This window comes from Zea mays, chromosome 3 (assembly GCF_902167145.1).
Source record: "Zea mays cultivar B73 chromosome 3, Zm-B73-REFERENCE-NAM-5.0, whole genome shotgun sequence".
Lineage (NCBI taxonomy): Eukaryota > Viridiplantae > Streptophyta > Magnoliopsida > Poales > Poaceae > Zea > Zea mays.
In genome coordinates, this window is record NC_050098.1 from 178,775,420 (window position 1) to 178,789,484 (window position 14,065).

The 14,065-nt window shown below is 44.3% G+C and overlaps 1 long non-coding RNA gene across 2 annotated transcripts; it reads left to right on the forward strand.

The window, feature by feature from the left end:
* Positions 1–4,921: 4,921 nt before the first annotated feature.
* Positions 4,922–13,576, forward strand: LOC118476726 (uncharacterized). 2 transcript variants are annotated; one of them, XR_004857284.1, is made up of 3 exons: positions 4,922–6,115; positions 8,399–10,968; positions 12,222–13,576. It is a non-coding gene; the product is annotated as an uncharacterized lncRNA (long non-coding RNA). The 2 variants fall into 2 exon arrangements; XR_004857283.1 differs by lacking the exon at positions 12,222–13,576 and having other exon boundaries at positions 7,369–8,932.
* The last annotated feature ends 489 nt before the right edge of the window (positions 13,577–14,065 follow it).

The window sequence follows — 14,065 nt, forward strand, 5'->3', positions numbered from 1 at the left end:
GGCTGCTCTTAACCGTGAGCACGGCTGATATACCAGTTTCACTACCCTCTGCAGAGGTTGCACACTTTACCCATGAGTCATGATTCCCTTTCTACCCGGGGAGAGCTAATCCCCATTGACCACTACCTAGGTGGTCCGGCAGGGCATCACTACGTAGCTTTTACAAAGATTCCCTAGAGATCATAGCTGCCCGTTAGGTTTCTCCAGTTTGATAAACACAGTACTCCTCCCCGCAGGAGAGTGACTAACAAAGAGCAAAACGAAAGAACCTCGGCACTCAGCCTCGGTAGAGCAAGCACTGTGCCTGGACCCCATTGACGGCACGACGGCTAAGCAACTACACCTCTAGTTCATCTAATTAATCAGCTAAGGGCATCCCATTTCACCCTCATGGTTGCACTGTTATCCCGGGTGGTCTCTCAACGAACAAGTCCTTACGGAGAGGTACTCAGGAAACAGCCTGAGCCCCCTAGAGTATCACAAGATCATCAACATCATCAGGATAACAGTATCATAAATAGTCACATCATGTTCATTGATTAAGTTAAGGCAATAGCAGAGTGCTAACCATAACAGCCCGTAAGGTCATCGAGGATAAAGTAAAGTGTAAAGCTAGTCAATCCTTAGGTTTCAAGTAAGTAATGCAGGGTAGTAAGTTATAAATGAATAGGACATAATGGGACAGAGGACACTTGCCTTCACCAAACTGCTGATCAGGGACTTCCTCTGCAACTTCCTCGGGAAACACAGACTGCTCGTTGTCTACGTAAAGTAATCATTCACACTATGCACTTGGGAAGATAACAAACAAAAGCAACATACCAAACATATGCAGCAAAGAGATCACAAGTTCATAGCAGAAAAGGGATAGGCACTCTGGTGTTCCCTAGGTCTGGGGTAGAGGACTATACAAAGTGGTTCATTATCCACTAATCAGGTTTAAGTCAGTGGTGGGATTAAATTATTACATGGTTTTAAGCTCCTAAACCTATGTGTTTAAGTCCCTAAACTTAAGTACTCCAACTTTTATTAAAGTCTACCAACATCTAATTATCTCAAATAGGGTTCCAATAACCTTAATCCTATCCTAGTGATTAATCATTAATTGGTACATGGAAACAGCAGGGAAACATTGTTTAAATAGATAGACAAAAACATCATGAGCATTTTGCAATTTGAAGCACCTCATTTGGAGTTCATATGACAAAGTTATGAATTTTACAAGTTTAGGGGTTAAAAATATACCCTAAATACCTATTTTGAATTAAATAAATGGCCCAGGGACCTAACCGAGAGAAACCAGGGGCGGCGGGTTCAAATTCCATAAAACCGAGGGTCTCTTTAAGAAAACGCGCGGGCGAAGGGGTATCGGGCTACTACAGCCGTCAAATCTAAAGCGAACGGCCAGGATTAGATCCTGCGGGCGGGCGCGCGAGCGCGCGGCGGCCTAGGCGGCTGACAGGCGGGACCGGGCGGGCAGCGCGGGGCGCGGGCAGGCTGACAGGCGGGGCCGGCGGGCAGAGCGAGCGCGCGGGCGGGCTGACAGGCGGGGCCCAAACGGCAGGGAGACGGGGTGTGGGGGAAGCGGGCCTGGGCCGCTGGATCTCCGGCGGACGGCCAGGATTAGGCTTGACCTAATTAAAACGGGACCGCCCGATCTGGGACGGACGGTGGGGATCGGGTGGCCGGCCTGGGCTTCTCCTACGGCTAGCTGGGGCGGCGGCGCTCGTCCCCGCGGCGGAGGACTCGCCGGAGACGAGGGGCGCGGACGTTTGGCGGGCCTCCGAGGCGACCTGAGCGGCCGGGATGGTTGGTGAGGGCACGGGGAGTCCTCTGGTGGGGTCTGGGTCGGGGCAGGGGCACCGGAGGGGGGCGGTCCACGGCGGAGCGGCTCGGCGGCGGCATAAATCTACTCCGGCGAGGAATTACACACGGCAGAAGGCAATAAACGGGTCGATAGGGGCGGGAGAGGTTCTTTACCTCAAGGCGGGCTCCGGGGACTCCTCGGCGGCGGCAATGGCGCGACGGTGGCCCGGGGCGGCGGTGGCGGACCTCCGCGGCTGCACGGGGAACGGCGGGTGAGCGCGGGCAGAGAGAAATAGGGAGGGGGAGAGGGAATTGGGGCGCGTCCCGGGTTGCGGACGCCGGGGCGAAGCTCACCGTGGCAACGGACACGGCGGAGCTCCAACGGCGGCCGGGAAACGAGCTCGGGACGGCGGGGATTTGTGGCGGCGGTGCTCTGGCGTGCGCGCAGCGAGGGAGAGGTGGAAGAGGGGTCTGCTGGAGCGCAAATGGGGGAGGGGGAGAGGGCGAGTGGGGCTCGGGGCTCAAGTGGCCAGGGGCGGGGCGGTTGCGAGCTCCACGCGCGACGTGGGCGCGGAGAAGGCGGCCGCGCGCAGCTCGGGCGGCAGTTACGCGAGGACGACGGGGCTGACAAGCCGGGCCCGCGAGCAGAGAGAGAGGGGAAAGCGGGGGCGGGCGCGCGAAAGGCGGCCGCGCTGACGGGCGGGCCCGCTAGGGCAGAGAGAGCGGGGGGGGGGGGAGAGGCGCGCGCGCGCGGGATGGGCCTAGCTGGGCCGAAAGGCTGAGGGGGGCGGGGGAGTGGGCTTCTTTCCTCTTTTCTTTTATTCTGGGATTGTTTTCTCTTTTCTTTTTATTTTCTCTATTTGATTCAAATCCAAATAAGCCACAAATTCAAATTAGACTTTCCAAGAATTATGCACCAAGCAAAAGTGAAATCTAGGGTTCGACATGATGCAACAACTCATACTCCCTTAGGGTTTAACCATATTAAACTATAATTACAAATAAAATAAGCACTTTTCTCCTATAGAAATGAAAAAGAAAAGAATGAGGAAGGATGAGAAAAGGGAAGTAACACCTGAATTTGTGAATATGAGCAAAGAAATTTTATACCCCCAAATTCAGGGTGTTACAATGCTATTGCTTTATATGGTTTTGGGTATAGAGGTATTCACTACTCATGATTACACTTGTTATTATTTGTTCATTATTCTATGTTCATGATAAGATCATTATGTTAATGGGAACATGGAGAACCACCCGGGAAAACAGTGCTACCACAAGGGTATAATGGGACGCCCTTGGCTGATTAACTAGGAAAGCTAGTGGAGGGCTACCTTACCCGAAAGGGGCAAGGGCAGTAGGGGAGTGGTCAGTGTAGGGAGGTCCTTGGTTGATTTTGCTGCGATGGCGGTCAGGCAAGAACCCTGCACTGGAGCTTCCTATAAACTGTAGCGGGTAGTCTGAAGCTAGTGGAACTTTGTAAAGGCCTCGTAGTGGTACCCTGCCTCGCTTCCTTGGTAGAGGTGTATGGAGTCTGATCAACTCCGTGGCAAATGGGTAACACGACTTGTGGGTAAAGATGGGCAACCTCTGCAGAGCGTAAAACTGGTATACTAGCCGTGCTCACGGTCATGAGCGGCTCGGACACTCACATGATTAATCTATGGAACTTAAACTTAATCTGTCATTTCATTGCATTTGGGATTATTTTATTATTACTTTTATTTATTATTTCTAAGGTTTGGTATTTACTTACACTTAGTAACTGCTAATAAAATTTTGACCAACTTATAAAAGCAATGCTCAGCTTCAGCCTTTATTTCATTGATCAGCCTTACACTTCATGAACTCCCACCTTTGGCGAGTTCATGCACATTATTCCCCACAACTTGTTGAGCGATGAACGTATGTGAGCTCACTCTTGCTGTCTCACACCCCCCCACAGGTCAAGAACAGGTACCACAGGATGAGGCACATGGAGGATGCTGCGATGTGTTCGTGAGAGGTCTAGGCCGTCGTCTTCCAGTCAACTTTGGGTTGCTGGACCGCTGTCTCCTTATAATGTAATTATTTATTTTGTATAGAACTTCTATTATGTAGTAAAGATGTGACATTCGATCCTGTGCCATGATTCATCATATGTGTGAGACTTGGTCCCAGCACACATGGTGATTATGTTCGCGCCCGGGTCTTGGTGCCCCTGAAATCCGGGTGTGACAGAAGTGGTATCAGAGGAATGTTGACTGTAGGACGAAACCTAGATAGAACTAGACAACCCTTACCTACTTACCTTACTCTGATTCTTTCCTAAGCTTATCTTGATCATTTCTCATCTATTTCCGCTTTATTCTGATTATTCTTACCTTTTCTTTCTAAAGACAAATGTGGATTTCACACTTTGAAATCCCATGGCTAAAGTGACCATTATGTATAGGAGACCTAATCTTAAAGAACAAAAAAACCAAAACTATTTTTATACATATCTATTTGCTGCAATGTTTGTTCTTATGATAATTGTGTGATTTGGATCTTTGATTGAGTGGGATGAGTTGTGGAGTAGTGTCCACAATTGCATCTGCATATACTTAGGCATATATATAACTAATCAAACTTAGATTGTCCCTCATTAAAAATGTATCTAGCCTAATAGATCCATCTTATCTTGAAAGACTCTATCTTATCTTAATGGATTCATCTTATCTTGAAGGAATCATCTTATCCTAACCACTGTACTTATCTCATCCTAGTATAACAACCATGATCTAATCCAAAATAATCAGATCTTAACTAGTTTAATCTAGTCACACCAACCTAATCTAGATTCTATCTAATCTATTATGATCTAATCTAGAGAGAGTTAGTTAATACTGGTACAAAAGATAAGGCCATACCCCTAAGCCTAAATTGGTGACTTAGATCAACTCGGCCATACACAACAACTTGACCTACATAATAGGTTACATAACCTATCCCACCCATCTGGAATCAAACAACCAAACCAGATTCAGACTAATCTGATTTAATCTCATAGCCATCTACTAAACTAGCTGCTCTACCTACGTGTTAACCTCTTCTCCCAAACCCGGAAGGAGACACCAAGGCTCAAGAAGGAAAAGATCAACCTCGTCAAGGCTAAACTATAAGTAAAGCTTTTCACATCCCTGTCCTTACAAATCTCGAGGACGAGATTATTTTTAAGGGGGTAGGATTTGTAAAGCCCTAAAATTCGTATAAGGCAAAAATAATAAAATAATAAAAAATACATGTATTTTTCATGAAAGTGTTTTTGGAATTATTTAAATTCATTGTTGTGCATACTCACTTAAGAGAAGTAAAGTAGACAAATAGCAAATAAATAAATATAGAAATATGCATCTCATGCCGAGGTTCTTGTAATTGTGCATTTGTGTTTAAATTCGCAAGACAAGTTTAAGTTAAAAAATATAGAATTTGAAAAGGGAGGAGGAAAACAATATACACTATGAAGAAATATATATATATATATATATAGGAATGAATATATTCTTTTAGGCTAATACATGTTGGCCGAAGTCCTAATCGCAGCCAGCCCACGGGCACGTTCGTTTTTTTCTTCTTTATTGTGTTGGCGGCATTCTGCTTCATCCTGACATATGGTATGACATCAGCCATGCATGTGGGCCCCAGCCGGCAGATTCATCCCCTTTCCCTGGATCAGCTCGTACGGTACCCGTACTGAATGCCCGTTAATCCGGATCTGAGCGAAACAAACTCAGCTATGTGGCCGAGATCGTGCCCCGCCGTTTGGGTCCTAGGGATTCCTCAGGGCTATAAAGAAACGCATCAGGCAGCCTCTTCCATCGCACCGCCATGGACCTTCCATCTTCTCCTCCACGGTACTTTCTCCACCCAGTACGACAGTACCCCAGGTCGACCTCCATGGCGCGTGGCAACTCAAGCGCTGGCTCTCTCCCTCCCTTCAACACTCCAGGGCCACCGGCCCCTGCGCCTCCCTCTACTCCACACGGCCAGCATGGCAGCCGGACGCTGAGATCCATGGCGAGCTCCTCGCGCCGTCTACTTTCCTCATCGGCCGTGACTTCTCGACGCTCGTCCTCAAGCTCGGCCGTGTCGGTCGTCCCTGACCCCACCTTGGTGCAGCGCTACCAGCCGCCATGACGTCGTCATCTTCGTCGCCGAGCCAGACGCCGCCACTGTCCATACCTGTCGCCATGGTGGATCGAAGGGTCCCGTCTTGCCCCTCTGCTCGGCTTCCTGCTCCCACGTCCGTTTCACCCGTCGGCAGAGGGCTTCGGCACTCCAATCCTTGGTATGGATCTTCCCCATCTAGTTCACTTGCTCACTGCGGCGTGTAGAATATTTTTGTTTGGTATCTGGGTTGCCGGTCAGAGTTACCCGATGAACTTGCCGCCATGGGTGCTCTGCTCCGCCATGTCTGCTGGAGGGGAGAACACGAGTGCCGTTGATTAGATAGGAAATGGTCGTGATCAAATCAAGGTTTACATGACCGTCATGGCCGTAGATCGGTAAACGGACGGTCGAGATTAACTAGTGGCGCGTATCGATTCGGTGTAGTGGGGAGCCATCCGATCTTGATCGGAGAGGTGCGCTCAGGTATTGTTTATTTAAATCTGGTCCGTAGATCTCGGGATCAAAAGCTGTTGTGCGTACCCGTTCACATGAAACTCTATCTAATCTGGACCGCTCAGATCAGATCTTGCGGCCAGGGATCACAGATACCCCTTTGCCCGAACCATTTGTCACATGAGCCCCTCGATTTCTATAAAAATAACCCGCAGTACGACTGAGTCTGGTAGATTTTACAGAATAAACCTTATGCTTCTTGGTATTGGTGCACGTAGTCCAGGAAATAATGAAAATAGAAAAAAGGAATTTAGAAATTGATTTTGGGTATAAAAATAATTACAGAAACTCATTTAATTCATAGAAAATTCATATTAAATCCTTTTTGATCCATTCCTGTGGCATTAATTTTATTTTAATGTTGTTTATCACCTAGCAACTTTGTTTAGCCATGAAACTTGAATTAAAATTATTCACTAGATTTATTCTATATTAAACACTTCAAACTTGTAAATCCCTAACTCCTTAGTTTTAACTCTGATTTGATCCGTTCAAGTTGCGTTAGTCTCGTATAAATATTTAATATGCAATAACCATATTTATTATACCTTGTCTCATTATTTTATAATTAGATCTGTAGTTAACTGATGTTAGTTAGTCTGGTTAAACTGCTTATCACTATTGACTACGAGAATATGATCTATGGTCAATTTATAACTTGAATTAAAGTTTAGATAGTTATTTATAGAATAACCTCTCTTATGAATTATATTAACCAATTTATAATACAGTTTAATATTTTAATCATACAGATCTTTTATAAAATCATAACTCCTTAATCGTAACTTTGATTTTAGTGGTTCTTGATCCCTCGATCTCGTAGCGACGCGTAGATTATTATTATTCAGTTTGTACTTATGTTTGGTGTGATGTTAATTTTGTCTATACCATGTCTGTTTGTACTGCTACGACTAGCAGTGAGGTTTCGAGTCACCTGAAGTTCATCCTGTCACCTGGAATCTCAAGTGTCAGGCAAGTTGTGCCCTTGATCACTTCTTTTACCCATTCATGTTCTTATTATTCATAATGATCTGCATAGGATAATTTTGCTGGGACCCAATAGGTTACCCTAGATTTTGACTATCTTTATACCTTGTTGAAACACTGGTTTTACTACTAAAGTTTTGGGTAGTACATGCTATTGCTTTATATGGTTTTGGGTATAGAGGTATTCACTACTCATGATTACACTTGTTATTATTTGTTCATTATTCTATGTTCATGATAAGATCATTATGTTAATGGGAACATGGAGAACCACCCGGGAAAACAGTGCTACCACAAGGGTATAATGGGACGCCCTTGGCTGATTAACTAGGAAAGCTAGTGGAGGGCTACCTTACCCGAAAGGGGCAAGGGCAGTAGGGGAGTGGTCAGTGTAGGGAGGTCCTTGGTTGATTTTGCTGTGATGGCGGTCAGGCAAGAACCCTGCACTGGAGCTTCCTATAAACTGTAGCGGGTAGTCTGAAGCTAGTGGAACTTTGTAAAGGCCTCGTAGTGGTACCCTGCCTCGCTTCCTTGGTAGAGGTGTATGGAGTCTGATCAACTCCGTGGCAAATGGGTAACACGACTTGTGGGTAAAGATGTGCAACCTCTGCAGAGCGTAAAACTGGTATACTAGCCGTGCTCACGGTCATGAGCGGCTCGGACACTCACATGATTAATCTATGGAACTTAAACTTAATCTGTCATTTCATTGCATTTGGGATTATTTTATTATTACTTTTATTTATTATTTCTAAGGTTTGGTATTTACTTACACTTAGTAACTGCTAATAAAATTTTGACCAACTTATAAAAGCAATGCTCAGCTTCAGCCTTTATTTCATTGATCAGCCTTACACTTCATGAACTCCCACCTTTGGCGAGTTCATGCACATTATTCCCCACAACTTGTTGAGCGATGAACGTATGTGAGCTCACTCTTGCTGTCTCACACCCCCCACAGGTCAAGAACAGGTACCACAGGATGAGGCGCATGGAGGATGCTGCGATGTGTTCGTGAGAGGTCTAGGCTGTCGTCTCCCAGTCAACTTTGGGTTGCTGGACCGCTGTCTCCTTATAATGTAATTATTTATTTTGTATAGAACTTCTATTATGTAGTAAAGATGTGACATTCGATCCTGTGCCATGATTCATCATATGTGTGAGACTTGGTCCTAGCACACCTGGTGATTATGTTCGCGCCCGGGTCTTGGTGCCCCTGAAATCCGGGTGTGACAGAAGTGGTATCAGAGGAATGTTGACTGTAGGACGAAACCTAGATAGAACTAGACAACCCTTACCTACTTACCTTACTCTGATTCTTTCCTAAGCTTATCTTGATCATTTCTCATCTATTTCCGCTTTACTCTGATTATTCTTACTTTTTCTTTCTAAAGACAAATGTGGATTTCACACTTTGAAATCCCATGGCTAAAGTGACCATTATGTATAGGAGACCTAATCTTAAAGAACAAAAAAAACCAAAACTATTTTTATACATATCTATTTGCTGCAATGTTTGTTCTTATGATAATTGTGTGATTTGGATCTTTGATTGAGTGGGATGAGTTGTGGAGTAGTGTCCACAATTGCATCTGCATATACTTAGGCATATATATAACTAATCAAACTTAGATTGTCCCTCATTAAAAATGTATCTAGCCTAATAGATCCATCTTATCTTGAAAGACTCTATCTTATCTTAATGGATTCATCTTATCTTGAAGGAATCATCTTATCCTAACCACTGTACTTATCTCATCCTAGTATAACAACCATGATCTAATCCAAAATAATCAGATCTTAACTAGTTTAATCTAGTCACACCAACCTAATCTAGATTCTATCTAATCTATTATGATCTAATCTAGAGAGAGTTAGTTAATACTGGTACAAAAGATAAGGCCATACCCCTAAGCCTAAATTGGTGACTTAGATCAACTCGGCCATACACAACAACTTGACCTACATAATAGGTTACATAACCTATCCCACCCATATGGAATCAAACAACCAAACCAGATTCAGACTAATCTCATTTAATCTCATAGCCATCTACTAAACTAGCTGCTCTACCTACGTGTTAACCTCTTCTCCCAAACCCGGAAGGAGACACCAAGGCTCAAGAAGGAAAAGATCAACCTCGTCAAGGAAGGAGAGGAAGTCAAACTCGATCTTCCGATGCGTTACCACTCAACACGGAATTCTTTCCCATCATAAACTTGCTTACCCTAGGTTATCCTTGCCCTAACCTACCTTTTATCCTATACAATCAGGTGACTATACATATATATACCCATGCTTTCATAACCACTTTTAACATGAAACTTATTATTCTTAAACTAATTAGAAGTTAAAGGCTAAACTATAAGTAAAGCTTTTCACATCCCTGTCCTTACAAATCTCGAGGACGAGATTATTTTTAAGGGGGTAGGATTTGTAAAGCCCTAAAATTCGTATAAGGCAAAAATAATAAAATAATAAAAAATACATGTATTTTTCATGAAAGTGTTTTTGGAATTATTTAAATTCATTGTTGTGCATACTCACTTAAGAGAAGTAAAGTAGACAAATAGCAAATAAATAAATATAGAAATATGCATCTCATGCCGAGGTTCTTGTAATTGTGCATTTGTGTTTAAATTCGCAAGACAAGTTTAAGTTAAAAAATATAGAATTTGAAAAGGGAGGAGGAAAACAATATACACTATGAAGAAATATATATATATATATAGAAATGAATATATTTTTTTAGGCTAATACATGTTGGCCGAAGTCCTAATCGCAGCCAGCCCACGGGCACGTTCGTTTTTTTTCTTCTTTATTGTGTTGGCGGCATTCTGCTTCATCCTGACATATGGTATGACATCAGCCATGCATGTGGGCCCCAGCCGGCAGATTCATCCCCTTTCCCTGGATCAGCTCGTACGGTACCCGTATTGAATGCCCGTTAATCCGGATCTGAGCGAAACAAACTCAGCTATGTGGCCGAGATCGTGCCCCGCCGTTTGGGTCCTAGGGATTCCTCAGGGATATAAAGAAACGCATCAGGCAGCCTCTTCCATCGCACCGCCATGGACCTTCCATCTTCTCCTCCACGGTACTTTCTCCACCCAGTACGGCAGTACCCCAGGTCGACCTCCATGGCGCGCGGCAACTCAAGCGCTGGCTCTCTCCCTCCCTTCAACACTCCAGGGCCACCGGCCCCTGCGCCTCCCTCTACTCCACACGGCCAGCATGGCAGCCGGACGCTGAGATCCATGGCGAGCTCCTCGCGCCGTCTACTTTCCTCATCGGCCGTGACTTCTCGACGCTCGTCCTCAAGCCCGGCCGTGTCGGTCGTCCCTGACCCCACCTTGGTGCAGCGCTACCAGCCGCCATGACGTCGTCATCTTCGTCGCCGAGCCAGACGCCGCCACTGTCCATACCTGTCGCCATGGTGGATCGAAGGGTCCCGTCTTGCCCCTCTGCTCGGCTTCCTGCTCCCATGTCCGTTTCACCCGTCGGCAGAGGGCTTCGACACTCCAATCCTTGGTATGGATCTTCCCCATCTAGTTCACTTGCTCACTGCGGCGTGTAGAATATTTTTGTTTGGTATCTGGGTTGCCGGTCAGAGTTACCCGATGAACTTGCCGCCATGGGTGCTCTGCTCCGCCATGTCTGCTGGAGGGGAGAACACGAGTGCCGTTGATTAGATAGGAAATGGTCGTGATCAAATCAAGGTTTACATGACCGTCATGGCCGTAGATCGGTAAACGGACGGTCGAGATTAACTAGTGGCGCGTATCGATTCGGTGTAGTGGGGAGCCATCCGATCTTGATCGGAGGGGTGCGCTCAGGTATTGTTTATTTAAATCTGGTCCGTAGATCTCGGGATCAAAAGCTGTTGTGCGTACCCGTTCACATGAAACTCTATCTAATCTGGACCGCTCAGATCAGATCTTGCGGCCAGGGATCACAGATACCCCTTTGCCCGAACCATTTGTCACATGAGCCCCTCGATTTCTATAAAAATAACCCGCAGGACGATTGAGTCTGGTAGATTTTACAGAATAAACCTTATGCTTCTTAGTATTGGTGCACGTAGTCCAGGAAATAATGAAAATAGGAAAAAGGAATTTAGAAATTGATTTTGGGTATAAAAATAATTACAGAAACTCATTTAATTCATAGAAAATTCATATTAAATCCTTTTTGATCCATTCCTGTGGCATTAATTTTATTTTAATGTTGTTTATCACCTAGCAACTTTGTTTAGCCATGAAACTTGAATTAAAATTATTCACTAGATTTATTCTATATTAAACACTTAAAACTTGTAAATCCCTAACTCCTTCGTTTTAACTCCGATTTGATCCGTTCAAGATGCGTTAGTCTCGTATAAATATTTAATATGCAATAACCATATTTATTATACCTTGTCTCATTATTTTATAATTAGATCTGTAGTTAACTGATGTTAGTTAGTCTGGTTAAACTGCTTATCACTATTGACTACGAGAATATGATCTAAGGTCAATTTATAACTTGAATTAAAGTTTAGATAGTTATTTATAGAATAACCTCTCTTATGAATTATATTAACCAATTTATAATACAGTTTAATATTTTAATCATACAGATCTTTTATAAAATCATAACTCCTTAATTGTAACTTTGATTTTAGTGGTTCTTGATCCCTCGATCTCGTAGCGACGCGTAGATTATTATTATTCAGTTTGTACTTATGTTTGGTGTGATGTTAATTTTGTCTATACCATGTCTGTTTGTACTGCTACGACTAGCAGTGAGGTTTCGAGTCACCTGAAGTTCATCCTGTCACCTGGAATCTCAAGTGTCAGGCAAGTTGTGCCCTTGATCACTTCTTTTACCCATTCATGTTCTTATTATTCATAATGATCTGCATAGGATAATTTTGCTGGGACCCAATAGGTTACCCTAGATTTTAACTATCTTTATACCTTGTTGAAACACTGGTTTTACTACTAAAGTTTTGGGTAGTACATGCTATTGCTTTATATGGTTTTGGGTATAGAGGTATTCACTACTCATGATTACACTTGTTATTATTTGTTCATTATTCTATGTTCATGATAAGATCATTATGTTAATGGGAACATGGAGAACCACCCGGGAAAACAGTGCTACCACAAGGGTATAATGGGACGCCCTTGGCTGATTAACTAGGAAAGCTAGTGGAGGGCTACCTTACCCGAAAGGGGCAAGGGCAGTAGGGGAGTGGTCAGTGTAGGGAGGTCCTTGGTTGATTTTGCTGCGATGGCGGTCAGGCAAGAACCCTACACTGGAGCTTCCTATAAACTATAGCGGGTAGTCTGAAGCTAGTGGAACTTTGTAAAGGCCTCGTAGTGGTACCCTGCCTCGCTTCCTTGGTAGAGGTGTATGGAGTCTGATCAACTCCGTGGCAAATGGGTAACACGACTTGTGGGTAAAGATGTGCAACCTCTGCAGAGCGTAAAACTGGTATACTAGTCGTGCTCACGGTCATGAGCGGCTCGGACACTCACATGATTAATCTATGGAACTTAAACTTAATCTGTCATTTCATTGCATTTGGGATTATTTTATTATTACTTTTATTTATTATTTATAAGGTTTGGTATTTACTTACACTTAGTAACTGCTAATAAAATTTTGACCAACTTATAAAAGCAATGCTCAGCTTCAGCCTTTATTTCATTGATCAGCCTTACACTTCATGAACTCCCACCTTTGGCGAGTTCATGCACATTATTCCCCACAACTTGTTGAGCGATGAACGTATGTGAGCTCACTCTTGCTGTCTCACACCCCCCCACAGGTCAAGAACAGGTACCACAGGATGAGGCGCATGGAGGATGCTGCGATGTGTTCGTGAGAGGTCTAGGCCGTCGTCTCCCAGTCAACTTTGGGTTGCTGGACCGCTGTCTCCTTATAATGTAATTATTTATTTTGTATAGAACTTCTATTATGTAGTAAAGATGTGGCATTCGATCATGTGCCATGATTCATCATATGTGTGAGACTTGGTCCCAGCACACCTGGTGATTATGTTCGCGCCCGGGTCTTGGTGCCCCTGAAATCCGGGTGTGACAGGATACCTTAGTAAAAATATCAACGTCATCCACGAGAGTTTGCATCTCTACTTTTCTCTTTAAGTTTCCGCATTTATGAGAGCACCTAGAGGGGGGTGAATAGGTGATCCTGTAAAAATCAAATACTTGTAGCCACAAAAACTTGGTTAAGTGTTAGTGCAATATGACCAAGTGGCTAGGGACCGAGCTTTTGTAAAACACAATGGTCACAAAGAAAGACAACACAAAAGACACAGTGATTTATCCCGTGGTTCGGCCAAGTATAACACTTGCCTACTCCACGTTGTGGCGTCCCAATGGACGAGGGTTGCACTCAACCCCTTTCAAGTGATCCAATGATCAACTTGAATACCACGATGTTTTCCTTTCTTATGCTTTCTCCCATTCACGAGGAATCTCCACAACTTGGAGCCTCTCACCCTTACAATTGATGATCACAAAGAAGCATGAAAGTGAGGGAGGGAAGAGTAAGACACACAAGACTCAAAACAAGAGCACAATCACGCACACAAGCCACAACTTGAGCTCACAACACAACT